The sequence below is a fragment of the Rhipicephalus microplus genome, unplaced genomic scaffold, assembly GCF_043290135.1.
Source record: "Rhipicephalus microplus isolate Deutch F79 unplaced genomic scaffold, USDA_Rmic scaffold_14, whole genome shotgun sequence".
NCBI lineage: Eukaryota > Metazoa > Arthropoda > Arachnida > Ixodida > Ixodidae > Rhipicephalus > Rhipicephalus microplus.
This window is the reverse complement of record NW_027464587.1, coordinates 40767159-40786938: the sequence shown is the minus strand read 5'-3', so window position 1 is coordinate 40786938 and position 19780 is coordinate 40767159.

The following is a 19780-nucleotide window of genomic DNA, read 5'->3' as shown; positions in this document are numbered from 1 at the left end:
ACTCCACAACTAGAAACTCCGCAACTAGAAACTCCGCATTTAGGAACTCCACAACTTGAGATTTTGCAACTAGAATCTCGGCAACTAGAAACTCAACCACTAGAAACTCCACAACTAGAAACTCCTAAACTAAAACTCCACAACTTGAAACACCACAACTAGATACTCCACAACTACAAACTCCACAACTAGAAACTCCACAACTAGAAAACTCCACAACTAGAAACTCTGCAACTAGAAACTCCACGACTAGAAACTCCACAGCTAGAAACTTCACTACTTGAAACACTACAACTAGATACTCCAAAACTACGAATTCCACAACAATAAACTCCAACACTAGAAACTCCGCAACTAGAAACTCCACAACTTGAAACACCACAACTAGATTGTCTAGAAACTTCACAACTAGAAACTCCAGAACTTGAAACTCCGTGACTACAAATTCCACAACTGGAAACTCCACAACTTGAAACCCAACAAATAGATACTCCACAACTACGGACTCCACAACTAGAAACTCCAACACTGGAAACTCCACAACCAGAAACTCCACAACTACGAGTACCACAACTACGAACCCCGCAACTACAAACTCAACAACTAGAAATTCCACAACTAGAAACTCAACAACTTTAGACTTGCCAACTAGAAACTCCATAACTAGAGACTCCACAACTACGAACTCCGCAACTAGAAACTCCACAGCTAGAAACTCCACAGCTAGAAACTCCACAACTACAAACTCCACAACTAGAGACTCCACAACTAGAAAGTCCGCAACTAGAAACTCTGCAACTAGAAACTCCGCAACTAGAAACTCCACAGCTAGAAACTCCACCACTAGAAACTCCACAACTGGCAACTCCACAACTACAGACTCCGCAATAAGAAAACTCCGCAACTAGAAACTCCCAACTTGACACTCCGCAACTAGATACTCCACAACTACAAACTCCACAACTACAAACTCCACAACTTCAAACTCCGCAACTAGAAACTCCACAACTAGAAACTCCAGAACTAGAAACTCCACAGCTATAAAATCCACCACTAGAAACTCCACAACTAGCAACTCCACAACAACAGACTCCGCAATAAGAAAACTCCGCAACTAGAAACTCCACAACTAGACAATCCGCAACTAGGAACTCTACAACTTCAAAATCCACAACTAAAAACTTCACAACTTGAAACTCCACAACTAGATACTCCACAACTACGAACTCCACAACTAGAAACTCCACTACTTGAAACTCCGCAACTAGAAACTCCGCCACTACAATCTCCACAACTGGAAAACTCCGAAACTAGAAACTCTGCAACTAGAAACTCCGCAACTAGAAACTCCAGAGCTAGAAGCTCCACAACTACAAACTCCACAACTAGAGACTCCACAACTAGAAACTCCACAACTACGAGTACCACAACTACGAACCCCACAACTACAAACTCAACAACTAGAAATTCCACAACTAGAAACTCCACAGCTAGAGACTCCACAACTACGAACTCCGTAACTAGAAAGTCCACAGCTAGAAACTCCACAGCTAGAAACTCCACAACTACAAACTCCACAACTAGAGACTCCACAACTAGAAAGTCCGCAATAAGAAACTCTGCAACAAGAAACTCCGCAACTAGAAACTCGACAGCTAGAAAATGCACCACTAGAAACTCCACAACTAGCAACTCCACAACAACAGACTCCGCAATAAGAAAACTCCGCAACTAGAAACTCCCAACTTGACACTCCGCAACTAGGAACTCTACAACTTCAAAATCCACAACTAGAAACTCCACAACTTGAAACTCCACAACTAGATACTCCACAACTACAAACTCAACAACTACAAACTCCGTAACTTGAAACTCCGCAACTAGAAACTCCACAACTAGAGACTCCACAACTAGAAACTCCACAGCTAGAAAATCCACCACTCGAAACTCCACAACTAGCAACTCCACAACTACAGACTCTGCCACTAGAAAACTCCACAACTAGAAACACTTAGCCAGACACACTGCAACTAGGAACTCTACAACTTCAAAATCCACAATAGAACTCCACAGCTTGAAACTCCACAACTAGATACTCCACAACTAGAAACTCCATTACTAGAAACTCCACAACCAGAAACTCGGCAACAAGAAACTCCGCAACTAGAAACTCCACAACTTGAGACTTTGCAACTAGAAAACTCTGCAACTAGAACTTCTGCAACCAGAACCTCCGCAACTAGAAACTCCACAGCTAGAAACCTTACTACTTGAAACACCACAACTAGATACTCCAAAACTACGAATTCCACAACAAGAAACTCCGCAACTAGAAACTCCGCAACTAGAAACTCCGCAACTAGGAACTCCACAACTTGAGATTTTGCAACTAGAAACTCGGCAACAAGAAACTCAATCACTAGAAACTCCACAAATAGAAACTCCTCAACTAAAACTCCACAACTTGAAACACCACAACTAGATACTCCACAACTACAAACTCCACAACTAGAAACTCCACAACTAGAAAACTCCACAACTAGAAACTCTGCAACTAGAAACTCCGCGACTAGAAACTCCACAGCTAGAAACTTCACTACTTGAAACACTACAACTAGATACTCCAAAACTACGAATTCCACAACAATAAACTCCAACACTAGAAACTCCGCAACTAGAAACTCCACAACTTGAAACACCACAACTAGATTCTCTAGAAACTCCACAACTAGAAACTCCACAACTTGAAACTCCGTGACTACAAATTCCACAACTAGAAACTCCACAACTTGAAACCCAACAAATAGATACTCCACAACTACGGACTCCACAACTAGAAACTCCAACACTGGAAACTCCACAACCAGAAACTCCGCAACTAAAAACTCCGCAACTAGAAACTCCGCAGCTAAAAAATCCACAGCTAGAAATTCCACAACTAGAAACTCCACAACTAAAGACTCCGCAACTAGAAAACTCCGCAACTATAAACTCCGCAACTAGACAATCCGCAACTAGGAACTCTACAACTACAAAATCCACAACTAAAAACTTCCCAACTTTAAACTCCACAACTAGATACTCCACAACTACAAACTCCACAACTAGAAACTCCAGAACTTGAAAATCTGCAACTACAAACTCCGCCACTACAATCTCCACAACTGGAAAACTCTGCAACTAGAAACTCTGCAACTAGAAACTCCGCAACAAGAAACTCCACAGCTAGAAACTACACAACTACAAACTCCACAACTAGAGACTCCACAACTAGAAACTCCACAACTACGAACTTCACAACTACGAACCCCACAACTACAAACTCCACAACTAGAAACTTCACAACTAGAAACTCCACAACATTAGACTTCGCAACTAGAAAATCCACAACTAGAGACTCCACAACTAGGAACTCCACAACTAAAGACTCCACAACCAGAAACTCCACAGCTAGAAACTCCACAACTTGAGACTTTGCATTTAGAGACTCGGCAACTAGAAACTCAAAAACTAGAAACTCCGCAACTAGAAACTCCACAACTAGAAACTCCACAACTTGAAACACCACAACTAGATACTCCACAACTACAAATTTCACTACTAGAAGCTTCACAACTAAAACTCCGCAACTATAAACTCCGCAACTAGAATCTCAACAGCTAGAAAGTCCGCAACTAGATACACTGCAACTAGAAACTCCGCAACTAGACACTCAGCAACTGAAAACTCTACAACTTCAAAATCCACTACTAGAAACTCCCCAACTTGAAACTCCACAACTAGATACTCCACAACTACAAACACTGCAACTAGAAACTCCGCAACTAGAAACTCCACAACTAGAAACTCCACAACTTGAAACACCACAACTAGATACTCCACAACTACAAATTTCGCTACTAGAAACTCCACAACTAAAACTCCGCAACTATAAACTCCGCAACTAGAAACTCCACAGCTAGAAAGTCCGCAACTAGATACACTGCAACTAGAAACTCCGCAACTAGACACCCAGCAGCTAGGAACTCTACAGCTTCAAAATCCACTACTAGACACTCCCCAACTTGAAACTTCACAACAAGATACTCCACAACTATAAACTCCGCAACTAGAAACTCCGCAACTAGAAACTCCACAACTTGAAACTCCACAACTAATAAACTCCGCAACTAGAAATTCTGCAACTAGAAACTCCGCAACTAGAAACTCCACAGCTAGAAACTTCACTACTTGAAACACCACAACTAGATACTCCACAACTACGAATCCCACAACTAGAAACTCCACAGCTAGAAAGTCCACAACTGGAAACTCTGCAACTAGAAACTCCACAACTAGAAACTGCACAGATAGGAAATCCACCACTAGAAACTCCACAACTAGCAACTCCACAACTACAGACTCCGCAACTAGAAAACTGCGCAACTAGAAACTCCTACATAGACTTTCCGCAACAAGAAACTACGGAACTAGAAACTCCACAACTTGAGACTTCGCAACTAGAAACTCCACAACTAGAAACTCCACAACTAGAAACACCACAACTAGGAACTCCACAACTAGAAACTCCGCAACAAAAACTCCACTGCTAGAAAGTCCGCAACTAGAAACTCAGCAACTAGAAACTCCGCAACTAGAAACTCCACAGCTAGAAACCTTACTACTTGAAACACCACAACTAGATACTCCAAAACTACGAATTCCACAACAAGAAACTCCACAACTAGAAACTCCGCCACTAGAAACTCCCCAACTAGAAACTCCGCAACTAGGAACTCCACAACTTGAGATTTTGCAACTAGAAACTCGGCAACTAGAAACTCAACCACTAGAAACTCCACAACTAGAAATTCCTAAACTAAAACTCCACAACTTGAAACACCACAACTAGATACTCCACAACTACAAACTCCACAACTAGAAACTCCACAACTAGAAAACTCCACAACTAGAAACTCTGCAACTAGAAACTCCGCGACTAGAAACTCCACAGCTAGAAACTTCACTACTTGAAAAACTACAACTAGATACTCCAAAACTACGAATTCCACAACAATAAACTCCAACACTAGAAACTCCGCAACTAGAAACTCCACAACTTGAAACACCACAACTAGATTGTCTAGAAACTTCACAACTAGAAACTCCACAACTTGAAACTCCGTGACTACAAATTCCACAACTGGCAACTCCACAACTTGAAACCCAACAGATAGATACTCCACAACTACGGACTCCACAACTAGAAACTCCAACACTGGAAACTCCACAACCAGAAACTCCGCCACTAAAAACTCCGCAACTATAAACTCCACAGCTAAAAAATCCACAGCTAGAAATTCCACAACTAGCCTTTCCACAACTAAAGACTCCGGAACTAGAAAACTCCGCAACTAGAAACTCCCAACTAGACTTTCCGCAACAAGAAACTCCGCAACTAGAAACTCCACAACTTGAGACTTCGAAACTACAAACTCCACAACTAGAAACTCCACAACTACAAACTCCACAACTAGAAACTCCGCAACTAGAAACTCCACAGCTAGAAAGTTCGCAACTAGAAACTCTGCAACTAGAAACTCCGCAACTAGAAACTCCAGAGCTAGAAACTCCACAACTACAAACTCCACAACTAGAGTCTCCACAACTAGAAACTCCACAACTACGAGTACCACAACTACGAACCCCGCAACTACAAACTCAACAACTAGAAATTCCACAACTAGAAACTCAACAATTTTAGACTTGCCAACTAGAAACTCCACAACTAGAGACTCCACAACTACGAACTCCGCAACTAGAAACTCCACAGCTAGAAACTCCACAGCTAGAAACTCCACAACTACAAACTCCACAACTAGAAACTCCACCACTAGAAACTCCACAACTGGCAACTCCACAACTACAGACTCCGCAATAAGAAAACTCCACAACTAGAAACTCCCAACTTGACACTCCGCAACTAGGAACTCTACAACTTCAAAATCCACAACTAGAAACTCCACAACTTGAAACTCCACAACTAGATACTCCACAACTACAAACTCCACAACTACAAACTCCACAACTTCAAACTCCGCAACTAGAAACTCCACAACTAGAAACTCCAAAACTAGAAACTCCACAGCTAGAAAATCCACCACTATAAACTCCACAACTAGCAACTCCACAACAACAGACTCCGCAATAAGAAAACTCCGCAACTAGAAACTCCACAACTAGACAATCCGCAACTAGGAACTCTACAACTTCAAAATCCACAACTAAAAACTTCACAACTTGAAACTCCACAACTAGATACTCCACAACTACAAACTCCACAACTAGAAACTCCACTACTTGAAACTCCGCAACTAGAAACTCCGCCACTACAATCTCCACAACTGGAAAACTCCGCAACTAGAAACTCCACAACTTCAAACTCCACAGCTAGAAACTCCACAGCTAGAAACTCCACAACTACAAACTCCACAACTAGAAACTCCACCACTAGAAACTCCACAACTGGCAACTCCACAACTACAGACTCCGCAATAAGAAAACTCCACAACTAGTAACTCCCAACTTGACACTCCGCAACTAGGAACTCTACAACTTCAAAATCCACAACTAGAAATTCCACAACTAGAAACTCCACAGCTAGAGACTCCACAACTACGAACTCCACAACTAGAGACTCCACAACTAGAAAGTCCGCAAGTAGAAACTCTGCAACTAGAAACTCCGCAACTAGAAACTCCACAGCTAGAAAATCCACCACTAGAAACTCCACAACTAGCAACTCCACAACAACAGACTCCGCAATAAGAAAACTCCGCAACTAGAAACTCCCAACTTGACACACCGCAACTAGGAACTCTACAACTTCAAAATCCACAACTAGAAACTCCACAACTTGAAACTCCACAACTAGATACTCCACAACTACAAACTCAACAACTACAAACTCCGTAACTTGAAACTCCGCAACTAGAAACTCCATAACCAGAAACTCCACTACTAGAAAACTCCGCAACTAGAAACTCCGCAACTATAAACTCCACAGCTAGAAACTCCACAACTTGAGACTTTGCAACTAGAAACTCGGCAACCAGAAACCGAACAACTAGAAACTCCACAACTAGAAAGTCCACAACTTGAAACACAACAGATAGATACTCCACAACTACGAATTCCAAAACTAGAAACTCCACAATTAGAAACTCCGCGACTAGAAACTCTGCACCTAGAAACTCTACAGCTAGAAACTCCACAACTTGAGACTTTACAACTAGAAACTCGACAACTAGAAACCCAACAACTAGAAACTCGACAACTAGAACCTCCACAACTTGAAACTCCACAACTTGAAACACAACTAATAGATACTCCACAACTACAAATTCCACAACTAGAAACTCCACAACTAGAAACTCCGCAATTAGAAACTCCGCAACTAGAAACTCCATCACTAGAAACTCCACAACCAGAAACTCGGCAAGAAGAAACTCCGCAACTAGAAACTCCACAACTTGAAACTTCGCCACTAAAACTCCACAAATAGAAACTCCACAACTAGAGACTCCACAACTAGAAACTCCACAGCTAGAAAATCCACCTCTGGGAACTCCGCAACTAGCAACTCCACAACTACAGACTCCGCAACTAGAAAACTCCACAACTAGAAAACTCCACAACTAGAAACTCTCAACCAGACACACTGCAACTAGGAACTCTACAACTTCAAAATCCACAACTAGAACTCCACAACTTAAAACTCCACAACTAGATACTCCACAACTAGAAACTCCATCACTGGAAACTCCACAACCAGAAACTCGGCAACAAGAAACTCCGCAACTAGAAACTCCAGAACTTGCGACTTTACAACTAGAAAACTCCGCAACTAGAAACTCTGCAACCAGAAACTTCGCAACTAGAAACTCCGCAGCTAGAAACCTTACTACTTGAAACACCAAAACTAGATACTCCGAAACTACGAATTCCACAACAGGAAACTCCACAACTAGAAACTCCGCAACTAGAAACTCCGCAACTCGGAACTCCACAACTTGAGATTTTGCAACTAGAAACTCGGCAACTAGAAACTCAACCACTAGAAACTGCACAACTAGAAACTCCTCAACTAAAAACTCCACAAATTGAAACACCACAACTAGATACTCCACAACTACAAACTCCACAACTAAAAACTTCACAACTAGAAACTCCACAACTAGAAACTCCACAACTTGAAACTCCATAACTAGAAACTCCACTACTAGAAAACTCCACAACTAGAAACTCTGCAACTAGAAACTCCGCAACTAGAAACTCCACAGCTAGAAACTTCACTACTTGAAACACTACAACTAGATACTCCAAAACTACGAATTCCACAACTAGAAATTCCGCAACTAGAAACTCCGCAACTAGAAATTCCGCAACTAGAAACTCCACAGCTAGAAATTCCACAACTTGAGATTTTGCTACTAGAAACTCGGCAACTAGAAACCAACTACTAGAAACTCCACAACTAGAAACTTCTCAACTAAAAACTCCACAACTTGAAACACCACAACTAGATACTCCACAACTAGAAACTCCACAACTAGAAACTCCACAACTTGAAACTCCATAACTAGAAACTCCACTACTAGAAAACTCCACAACTAGAAACTCTGCAACTAGAAACTCCACAACTAGAAACTCCACAGCTAGAAACTTCACTACTTGAAACACTACAACTAGATCCTCCAAAACTACGAATTCCACAACAAGAAACTCCACAACCAGAAACTCCGCAACTAGAAACTCCGCAACTAGGAACTCCACAACTTGAGATTTTGCAACTAGAAACTCAACCACTAGAAACTCCACAACTAGAAACTCCTCAACTAAAACTCCACACCTTGAAAAACCACAACTAGATACTCCACAACTACAAACTCCGCAACTAGAAACTCCGCAACTAGAAACTCCACGACTTGAAACTCCACAACTAATAAACTCCGCAACTAGAAAATCTGCAACTAGAAACTCCGCAACTAGAAACTCCAAAGCTAGAAACTTCACTACTTGAAACACCACGACTAGATACTCTACAACTACGAATTCCACAACTAGAAACTCCACAGCTAGAAAGTCCACAACTAGAAACTCTGCAACTAGAAACTCCACAACTAGAAACTGCACAGATAGAAAATCCACCACTAGAAACTCCACAACTAGCAACTACACAACTACAGACTCCGCAACTAGAAAACTGCGCAACTAGAAACTCCTACTTAGACTTTCCGCAACAAGAAACTACGCAACTAGAAACTCCACAACTTAAGACTTCGCAACTAGAAACTTCACAACTAGAAACTCCACAACTAGAAACTGCACAACTAGAAACTCCGCAACAAAAACTCCACAGCTAGAAAGTCCGCAACTAGAAACTCAGCAACTAGAAACTCCGCAACTAGAAACTCCACAGCTAGAAACCTTACTACTTGAAACACCACCACTAGATACTCCAAAACTACGAATTCCACAACAAGAAACTCCACAACCAGAAACTCCGCAACTAGAAACTCCGCAACTAGGAACTCCACAACTTGAGATTTTGCAACTAGAAACTCAACCACTAGAAACTCCACAACTAGAAACTCCTCAACTAAAACTCCACACCTTGAAACACCACAACTAGATACTCCACAACTAGAAACTCTGCAACTAGAAACTCCGCGACTAGAAACTCCACAGCTAGAAACTTAACTACTTGAAACACTACAACTAGGTACTCCAAAACTACGAATTCCACAACAATAAACTCCAACACTAGAAACTCCGCAACTAGAAACTCCACAACTTGAAACACCACAACTAGATTGTCTAGAAACTCCACAACTAGAAACTCCACAACTTGAAACTCCGTGACTACAAATTCCACAACTGGAAACTCCACAACTTGAAACCCAACAAATAGATACTCCACAACTACGGACTCCACAACTAGAAACTCCAACACTGGAAACTCCACAACCAGAAACTCCGCAACTAAAAACTCCGCAACTAGAAACTCCACAGCTAAAAAATCCACAGCTAGAAATTCCACAACTAGAAACTCCACAACTAAAGACTCCGAACTAGAAAACTCCGCAACTATAAACTCCGCAACTAGACAATCCGCAACTAGGAACTCTACAACTACAAAATCCACAACTAAAAACTTCCCAACTTTAAACTCGACAACTAGATACTCCACAACTACAAACTCCACAACTAGAAACTCCACAACTAGAAACTCCACAACTAGAAACTGCACAACTCGAAACACCACAACTAGATACTCCACAACTACAAATTTCACTACTATAAGCTCCACAACTAAAACTCCGCAACTATAAACTCCGCAACTAGAATCTCCACAGCTAGAAAGGCCGCAACTAGATACACTGCAACTAGAAACTCCGCAACTAGACACTCAGCAACTGAAAACTCTACAACTTCAAAATCCACTACTAGAAACTCCCCAACTTGAAACTCCACAACTAGATACTCCACAACTACAAACACTGCAACTAGAAACTCCGCAACTAGAAACTCCACAACTAGAAACTCCACAACTTGAAACACCACAACTAGATACTCCACAACTACAAATTTCACTACTAGAAACTCCACAACTAAAACTCCGCAACTATAAACTCCGCAACTAGAAACTCCACAGCTAGAAAGTCCGCAACTAGATACACTGCAACTAGAAACTCCGCAACTAGACACCCAGCAGCTAGGAACTCTACAGCTTCAAAATCCACTACTAGACACTCCCCAACTTGAAACTTCACAACAAGATACTCCACAACTACAAACTCCGCAACTAGAAACTCCGCAACTAGAAACTCCACAACTTGAAACTCCACAACTAATAAACTCCGCAACTAGAAATTCTGCAACTAGAAACTCCGCAACTACAAACTCCACAGCTAGAAACTTCACTACTTGAAACACCACAACTAGATACTCCACAACTACGAATTCCACAACTAGAAACTCCACAGCTAGAAAGTCCACAACTAGAAACTCTGCAACTAGAAACTCCACAACTAGAAACTGCACAGATAGAAAATCCACCACTTGAAACTCCACAACTAGCAACTCCACAACTACAGACTCCGCAACTAGAAAACTGCGCGACTAGAAACTCCTACTTAGACTTTCCGCAACAAGAAACTACGCAACTAGAAACTCCACAACTTGAGACTTCGCAACTAGAAACTCCACAACTAGAAACTCCACAACTAGAAACTCCACAACTAGAAACTCCACAACTAGAAACTCCGCAACAAAAACTCCACAGCTAGAAAGTCCGCAACTAGAAACTCAGCAACTAGAAACTCCGCAACTAGAAACTCCACAGCTAGAAACTTTACTACTTGAAACACCACAACTAGATACTCCAAAACTACGAATTCCACAACAAGAAACTCCACAACTAGAAACTCCACAACTAGAAACTCCGCAACTAGAAACTCCGCAACTAGGAACTCCACAACTTGAGATTTTGCAACTAGAAACTCGGCAACTAGAAACTCAACCACTAGAAACTCCACAACTAGAAACTCCTAAACTAAAACTCCACAACTTGAAACACCACAACTAGATACTCCACAACTACAAACTCCACAACTAGAAACTCCACAACTAGAAAACTCCACAACTAGAAACTCTGCAACTAGAAACTCCGCGACTAGAAACTCCACAGCTAGAAACTTCACTACTTGAAACACTACAACTAGATACTCCAAAACTACGAATTCCACAACAATAAACTCCAACACTAGAAACTCCGCAACTAGAAACTCCCCAACTTGAAACACCACAACTAGATTGTCTAGAAACTTCACAACTAGAAACTCCACAACTTGAAACTCCGTGACTACAAATTCCACAACTGGAAACTCCACAACTTGAAACCCAACAAATAGATACTCCACAACTACGGACTCCACAACTAGAAACTCTAACACTGGAAACTCCACAACCAGAAACTCCGCCACTAAAAACTCCGCCACTAGAAACTCCACAGCTAAAAAATCCACAGCTAAAAATTCCACAACTAGCCTTTCCACAACTAAAGACTCCGGAACTAGAAAACTCCGCAACTAGAAACTCCCAACTAGACTTTCCGCAACAAGAAACTCCGCAACTAGAAACTCCACAACTTGAGACTTCGAAACTACAAACTCCACAACTAGAAACTCCACAACTAGAAACTCCTCAACTAGAAACTCCACCACTAGAAACTCCGCAACTAGAAACTCCACAGCTAGAAAGTTCGCAACTAGAAACTCCGCAACTAGAAACTCCAGAGCTAGAAACTCCACAACTACAAATTCCACAACTAGAGACTCCACAACCAGAAACTCCACAACTACGAGTACCACAACTACGAACCCCGCAACTACAAACTCAACATGTAGAAATTCCACAACTAGAAACTCAACAACTTTAGACTTGCCAACTAGAAACTCCACAACTAAAGACTCCACAACTACGAACTCCGCAACTAGAAACTCCACAGCTAGAAACTCCACAGCTAGAAACTCCACAACTACAAACTCCACAACTAGAGACTCCACAACTAGAAAGTCCGCAACTAGAAACTCTGCAACTAGAAACTCCGCAACTAGACACTCCACAGCTAGAAACTCCACCACTAGAAACTCCACAACTGGCAACTCCACAACTACAGACTCCGCAATAAGAAAACTCCGCAACTAGAAACTCCCAACTTGACACTCTGCAACTACGAACTCTACAACTTTAAAATCCAACACTAGAAACTCCACAACTTGAAACTCAACAACTAGATACTCCACAACTACAAACTCCACAACTTCAAAGTCCGCAACTAGAAACTCCACAACTAGAAACTCCAAAACTAGAAACTCCACAGCTACAAAATCCACCACTAGAAACTCCACAACTAGCAACTCCACAACAACAGACTCCGCAATAGGAAAACTCCGCAACTAGAAACTCCACAACTAGACAATCCGCAACTAGGAACTCTACAACTTCAAAATCCACAACTAAAAACTTCACAACTTGAAACTCCACAACTAGATACTCCACAACTACAAACTCCACAACTAGAAACTCCACTACTTGAAACTCCGCAACTAGAAACACCGCCACTACAATCTCCTCAACTGGAAAACTCCGCAACTAGAAACTCTGCAACTAGAAACTCCGCAACTAGAAACTCCAGAGCTAGAAGCTCCACAACTACAAACTCCACAACTAGAGACTCAACAACTAGAAACTCCACAACTACGAGTACCACAACTACGAACCCCACAACTACAAACTCAACAACTAGAAATTCCACAACTAGAAACTCCACAGCTAGAGACTCCACAACTACGAACTCCGCAACTAGAAACTCCACAGCTAGAAACTCCACAGCTAGAAACTCCACAACTACAAACTCCACAACTAGAGACTCCACAACTAGAAAGTCCGCAACTAGAAACTCTGCAACTAGAAACTCCGCAACTAGAAACTCCACAGCTAGAAAATCCACCACTAGAAACTCCACAACTAGCAACTCCACAACAACAGACTCCGCAATAAGAAAACTCCGCCACTAGAAACTCCCAACTTGACACTCCGCAACTAGGAACTCTACAACTTCAAAATCCACAACTAGAAACTCCACAACTTGAAACTCCACAACTAGATACTCCACAACTACAAACTCAACAACTACAAACTCCGTAACTTTAAACTCCGCAACTAGAAACTCCATAACCAGAAACTCCACTACTAGAAAACTCCACAACTAGAAACCCAACAAATAGATACTCCACAACTACGGACTCCACAACTAGAAACTCCAACACTGGAAACTCCACAACCAGAAACTCCGCAACTAAAAACTCCGCAACTAGAAACTCCGCAGCTAAAAAATCCACAGCTAGAAATTCCACAACTAGAAACTCCACAACTAAAGACTCCGCAACTAGAAAACTCCGCAACTATAAACTCCGCAACTAGACAATCCGCAACTAGGAACTCTACAACTACAAAATCCACAACTAAAAACTTCCCAACTTTAAACTCCACAACTAGATACTCCACAACTACAAACTCCACAACTAGAAACTCCAGAACTTGAAAATCTGCAACTACAAACTCCGCCACTACAATCTCCACAACTGGAAAACTCTGCAACTAGAAACTCTGCAACTAAAAACTCCGCAACAAGAAACTCCACAGCTAGAAACTCCACAACTACAAACTCCACAACTAGAGACTCCACAACTAGAAACTCCACAACTACGAACTTCACAACTACGAACCCCACAACTACAAACTCCACAACTAGAAACTTCACAACTAGAAACTCCACAACATTAGACTTCGCAACTAGAAAATCCACAACTAGAGACTCCACAACTAGGAACTCCACAACTAAAGACTCCACAACCAGAAACTCCACAGCTAGAAACTCCACAACTTGAGACTTTGCATTTAGAGACTCGGCAACTAGAAACTCAAAAACTAGAAAGTCCGCAACTAGAAACTCCACAACTAGAAACTCCACAACTTGAAACACCACAACTAGATACTCCACAACTACAAATTTCACTACTAGAAGCTTCACAACTAAAACTCCGCAACTATAAACTCCGCAACTAGAATCTCAACAGCTAGAAAGTCCGCAACTAGATACACTGCAACTAGAAACTCCGCAACTAGACACTCAGCAACTGAAAACTCTACAACTTCAAAATCCACTACTAGAAACTCCCCAACTTGAAACTCCACAACTAGATACTCCACAACTACAAACACTGCAACTAGAAACTCCGCAACTAGAAACTCCACAACTAGAAACTCCACAACTTGAAACACCACAACTAGATACTCCACAACTACAAATTTCGCTACTAGAAACTCCACAACTAAAACTCCGCAACTATAAACTCCGCAACTAGAAACTCCACAGCTAGAAAGTCCGCAACTAGATACACTGCAACTAGAAACTCCGCAACTAGACACCCAGCAGCTAGGAACTCTACAGCTTCAAAATCCACTACTAGACACTCCCCAACTTGAAACTTCACAACAAGATACTCCACAACTATAAACTCCGCAACTAGAAACTCCGCAACTAGAAACTCCACAACTTGAAACTCCACAACTAATAAACTCCGCAACTAGAAATTCTGCAACTAGAAACTCCGCAACTAGAAACTCCACAGCTAGAAACTTCACTACTTGAAACACCACAACTAGATACTCCACAACTACGAATCCCACAACTAGAAACTCCACAGCTAGAAAGTCCACAACTGGAAACTCTGCAACTAGAAACTCCACAACTAGAAACTGCACAGATAGGAAATCCACCACTAGAAACTCCACAACTAGCAACTCCACAACTACAGACTCCGCAACTAGAAAACTGCGCAACTAGAAACTCCTACATAGACTTTCCGCAACAAGAAACTACGGAACTAGAAACTCCACAACTTGAGACTTCGCAACTAGAAACTCCACAACTAGAAACTCCACAACTAGAAACACCACAACTAGGAACTCCACAACTAGAAACTCCGCAACAAAAACTCCACTGCTAGAAAGTCCGCAACTAGAAACTCAGCAACTAGAAACTCCGCAACTAGAAACTCCACAGCTAGAAACCTTACTACTTGAAACACCACAACTAGATACTCCAAAACTACGAATTCCACAACAAGAAACTCCACAACTAGAAACTCCGCCACTAGAAACTCCCCAACTAGAAACTCCGCAACTAGGAACTCCACAACTTGAGATTTTGCAACTAGAAACTCGGCAACTAGAAACTCAACCACTAGAAACTCCACAACTAGAAATTCCTAAACTAAAACTCCACAACTTGAAACACCACAACTAGATACTCCACAACTACAAACTCCACAACTAGAAACTCCACAACTAGAAAACTACACAACTAGAAACTCTGCAACTAGAAACTCCGCGACTAGAAACTCCACAGCTAGAAACTTCACTACTTGAAAAACTACAACTAGATACTCCAAAACTACGAATTCCACAACAATAAACTCCAACACTAGAAACTCCGCAACTAGAAACTCCACAACTTGAAACACCACAACTAGATTGTCTAGAAACTTCACAACCAGAAACTCCACAACTTGAAACTCCGTGACTACAAATTCCACAACTGGCAACTCCACAACTTGAAACCCAACAGATAGATACTCCACAACTACGGACTCCACAACTAGAAACTCCAACACTGGAAACTCCACAACCAGAAACTCCGCCACTAAAAACTCCGCAACTATAAACTCCACAGCTAAAAAATCCACAGCTAGAAATTCCACAACTAGCCTTTCCACAACTAAAGACTCCGGAACTAGAAAACTCCGCAACTAGAAACTCCCAACTAGACTTTCCGCAACAAGAAACTCCGCAACTAGAAACTCCACAACTTGAGACTTCGAAACTACAAACTCCACAACTAGAAACTCCACAACTACAAACTCCACAACTAGAAACTCCGCAACTAGAAACTCCACAGCTAGAAAGTTCGCAACTAGAAACTCTGCAAATAGAAACTCCGCAACTAGAAACTCCAGAGCTAGAAACTCCACAACTACAAACTCCACAACTAGAGACTCCACAACTAGAAACTCCACAACTACGAGTACCACAACTACGAACCCCGCAACTACAAACTCAACAACTAGAAATTCCACAACTAGAAACTCAACAATTTTAGACTTGCCAACTAGAAACTCCACAACTAGAGACTCCACAACTACGAACTCCGCAACTAGAAACTCCACAGCTAGAAACTCCACAGCTAGAAACTCCACAACTACAAACTCCACAACTAGAAACTCCACCACTAGAAACTCCACAACTGGCAACTCCACAACTACAGACTCCGCAATAAGAAAACTCCACAACTAGAAACTCCCAACTTGACACTCCGCAACTAGGAACTCTACAACTTCAAAATCCACAACTAGAAACTCCACAACTTGAAACTCCACAACTAGATACTCCACAACTACAAACTCCACAACTACAAACTCCACAACTTCAAACTCCGCAACTAGAAACTCCACAACTAGAAACTCCAAAACTAGAAACTCCACAGCTAGAAAATCCACCACTATAAACTCCACAACTAGCAACTCCACAACAACAGACTCCGCAATAAGAAAACTCCGCAACTAGAAACTCCACAACTAGACAATCCGCAACTAGGAACTCTACAACTTCAAAATCCACAACTAAAAACTTCACAACTTGAAACTCCACAACTAGATACTCCACAACTACAAACTCCACAACTAGAAACTCCACTACTTGAAACTCCGCAACTAGAAACTCCGCCACTACAATCTCCACAACTGGAAAACTCCGCAACTAGAAACTCCACAACTTCAAACTCCACAGCTAGAAACTCCACAGCTAGAAACTCCACAACTACAAACTCCACAACTAGAAACTCCACCACTAGAAACTCCACAACTGGCAACTCCACAACTACAGACTCCGCAATAAGAAAACTCCACAACTAGTAACTCCCAACTTGACACTCCGCAACTAGGAACTCTACAACTTCAAAATCCACAACTAGAAATTCCACAACTAGAAACTCCACAGCTAGAGACTCCACAACTACGAACTCCACAACTAGAGACTCCACAACTAGAAAGTCCGCAAGTAGAAACTCTGCAACTAGAAACTCCGCAACTAGAAACTCCACAGCTAGAAAATCCACCACTAGAAACTCCACAACTAGCAACTCCACAACAACAGACTCCGCAATAAGAAAACTCCGCAACTAGAAACTCCCAACTTGACACACCGCAACTAGGAACTCTACAACTTCAAAATCCACAACTAGAAACTCCACAACTTGAAACTCCACAACTAGATACTCCACAACTACAAACTCAACAACTACAAACTCCGTAACTTGAAACTCCGCAACTAGAAACTCCATAACCAGAAACTCCACTACTAGAAAACTCCGCAACTAGAAACTCCGCAACTATAAACTCCACAGCTAGAAACTCCACAACTTGAGACTTTGCAACTAGAAACTCGGCAACTAGAAACCGAACAACTAGAAACTCCACAACTAGAAAGTCCACAACTTGAAACACAACAGATAGATACTCCACAACTACGAATTCCAAAACTAGAAACTCCACAATTAGAAACTCCGCGACTAGAAACTCTGCACCTAGAAACTCTACAGCTAGAAACTCCACAACTTGAGACTTTACAACTAGAAACTCGACAACTAGAAACCCAACAACTAGAAACTCGACAACTAGAACCTCCACAACTTGAAACTCCACAACTTGAAACACAACTAATAGATACTCCACAACTACAAATTCCACAACTAGAAACTCCACAACTAGAAACTCCGCAATTAGAAACTCCGCAACTAGAAACTCCATCACTAGAAACTCCACAACCAGAAACTCGGCAAGAAGAAACTCCGCAACTAGAAACTCCACAACTTGAAACTTCGCCACTAAAACTCCACAAATAGAAACTCCACAACTAGAGACTCCACAACTAGAAACTCCACAGCTAGAAAATCCACCTCTGGGAACTCCGCAACTAGCAACTCCACAACTACAGACTCCGCAACTAGAAAACTCCACAACTAGAAAACTCCACAACTAGAAACTCTCAACCAGACACACTGCAACTAGGAACTCTACAACTTCAAAATCCACAACTAGAACTCCACAACTTAAAACTCCACAACTAGATACTCCACAACTAGAAACTCCATCACTGGAAACTCCACAACCAGAAACTCGGCAACAAGAAACTCCGCAACTAGAAACTCCAGAACTTGCGACTTTACAACTAGAAAACTCCGCAACTAGAAACTCTGCAACCAGAAACTTCGCAACTAGAAACTCCGCAGCTAGAAACCTTACTACTTGAAACACCAAAACTAGATACTCCGAAACTACGAATTCCACAACAGGAAACTCCACAACTAGAAACTCCGCAACTAGAAACTCCGCAACTCGGAACTCCACAACTTGAGATTTTGCAACTAGAAACTCGGCAACTAGAAACTCAACCACTAGAAACTGCACAACTAGAAACTCCTCAACTAAAAACTCCACAAATTGAAACACCACAACTAGATACTCCACAACTACAAACTCCACAACTAAAAACTTCACAACTAGAAACTCCACAACTAGAAACTCCACAACTTGAAACTCCATAACTAGAAACTCCACTACTAGAAAACTCCACAACTAGAAACTCTGCAACTAGAAACTCCGCAACTAGAAACTCCACAGCTAGAAACTTCACTACTTGAAACACTACAACTAGATACTCCAAAACTACGAATTCCACAACTAGAAATTCCGCAACTAGAAACTCCGCAACTAGAAATTCCGCAACTAGAAACTCCACAGCTAGAAATTCCACAACTTGAGATTTTGCTACTAGAAACTCGGCAACTAGAAACCAACTACTAGAAACTCCACAACTAGAAACTTCTCAACTAAAAACTCCACAACTTGAAACACCACAACTAGATACTCCACAACTAGAAACTCCACAACTAGAAACTCCACAACTTGAAACTCCATAACTAGAAACTCCACTACTAGAAAACTCCACAACTAGAAACTCTGCAACTAGAAACTCCACAACTAGAAACTCCACAGCTAGAAACTTCACTACTTGAAACACTACAACTAGATCCTCCAAAACTACGAATTCCACA